This window comes from Montipora capricornis, chromosome 7, assembly GCF_036669925.1.
Source record: "Montipora capricornis isolate CH-2021 chromosome 7, ASM3666992v2, whole genome shotgun sequence".
Lineage (NCBI taxonomy): Eukaryota > Metazoa > Cnidaria > Anthozoa > Scleractinia > Acroporidae > Montipora > Montipora capricornis.
The window spans coordinates 36,546,850-36,549,121 of NC_090889.1; positions in this window are offsets into that span (position 1 = coordinate 36,546,850).

The window sequence follows — 2,272 nt, forward strand, 5'->3', positions numbered from 1 at the left end:
CAAAAAATCGGCCATTTTTGAAAATTTTCTCTTGGTCCCCCCTTTGCTATTTTGCGAAAAACCGCGGTTTTCGACACTTTTGAAAAAACTGTCATTTCTCGTCTAATAGCTGTTTTTTCATGCGGTTTTTTGCATAGCACAAATCTATGATAGTTTAGCTTTCCATACATACCAATTAGGCTATTGTACGACTTGTATTTCCTATTTTTTTAAGCTTCCGAAGTTTGCCCAAAAAATCGGCCATTTTTGAAAATTTTCCCTTTGCTATTTTGCGAAAAACCGCGGTTTTCGACACTTTTGGAAAAACTGTCATTTCTCGTCTAATAGCTGTTTTTTAATGCGGTTTTTTGCATAGCACAAATCTATGAGAGTTTAGCTTTCCATACATACCAATTAGGCTATTGTACGACTTGTATTTCCTTTTATTTCAAGCTTCCGAATTTTGCCCAAAAAATCGGCCATTTTTGAAAATTTTCCCTTGTTCCCCCCTTTGCTATTTTGCGAACGACCGCGATTTTCGGCACTTTTGGAAAAACTGTCATTTCTCGTCTAATAGCTGTTTTTTCATGCGGTTTTTTGCATAGCACAAATCTATGATAATTTAGCTTTCCATACATACTAATTAGGCTATTCTACGACTTGTATTCCTATTTTTTTTACCCTTAAGTAATTTGCCCAAAAAATCGGCCATTTTTGAAAATTTTCCCTTGCTCCCCCCTTTGCTATTTTGCGAAAAACCGCGGTTTTCGACACTTTTGGAAAAACTGTCATTTCTCGTCTAATAGCTGTTTTTTCATGCGGTTTTTTGCATAGCACAAATCTATGATAGTTTAGCTTTCCATACATACCAATTAGGCTATTGTACGACTTGTATTTCCTATTTTTTTAAGCTTCCGAAGTTTGCCCAAAAAATCGGCCATTTTTGAAAATTTTCCCTTGGTCCACCCCTTGCTATTTTGCGAAAAACCGCGGTTTTCGACACTTTTGGAAAAACTGTCATTTCTCGTCTAATAGCTTTTTTTTCATGCGGTTTTTTGCATAGCACAAATCTATGATAGTGTAGCTTTCCATACATACCAATTAAACTATTGTACGTTTTGTATTTCCTATTTTTTTAAGGTTCCGAAGTTTGCCCAAAAAATCGGCCATTTTTTAAAATTTTCCCTTTGCTATTTTGCGAAAAACCGCGGTTTTCGACACTTTTGGAAAAACTGTCATTTCTCGTCTAATAGCTGTTTTTTCATGCGGTTTTTTGCATAGCACAAATCTATGATAGTTTAGCTTTCCAAACATACCAATTAAGCTATTGTACGACTTGTATTTCCTTTTATTTCAAGCTTCCGAATTTTGCCCAAAAAATCGGCCATTTTTGAAAATTTTCCCTTGGTCCCCCCTTTGCTATTTTGCGAAAAAACCGCGGCTTTCGGCACTTTTGGAAAAACTGTCATTTCTCGTCTAATAGCTGTTTTTTCATGCGGTTTTTTGCATAGCACAAATCTATGATAGTTTAGCTTTCCATACATACCAATTAGGCTATTGTACGACTTGTATTTCCTATTTTTTTAAGCTTCCGAAGTTTGCCCAAAAAGTCGGCCATTTTTGATAATTTTCCCTTGGTCCCCCCTTTGCTATTTTGCGAAAAACCGCGGTTTTCGACAATTTTGGAAAAACTGTCATTTCTCGTCTAATAGCTGTTTTTTCATGCGGTTTTTTGCATAGCACAAATCTATGATAGTTTAGCTTTCCATACATACCAATTAGGCTATTGTACGGCTTGTATTTCGTATTTTTTTAAGCTTCCGAAGTTTGCCCAAAAAATCGGCCATTTTTGAAAATTTTCCCTTGGTCCACCCTTTGCAATTTTGCAAAAAACCGCGGTTTTCGACATTTTTGGAAAAAACTGTCATTTCTCGTCTAATAGCTGTTTTTTCATGCGGTTTTTTGCATAGCACAAATCTATGATAGTTTAGCTTTCCATACATACCAATTAGGCTATTGTACGACTTGTATTTCCTATTTTTTTAAGCTTCCGAAGTTTGCCCAAAAAATCGGCCATTTTTGAAAATTTTCCCTTGGTCCCCCCTCGGCTATTGTGCGAAAAACCGCGGTTTTCGACACTTTTGGAAAAACTGTCATTTCTCGTCTAATAGCTGTTTTGCCATGCGGTTTTTTGCATAGCACAAATCTATGATAGTGTAGCTTTCCATACATACCAATTAAACTATTGTACGTTTTGTATTTCCTATTTTTTTAAGGTTCCGAAGTTTGCCCA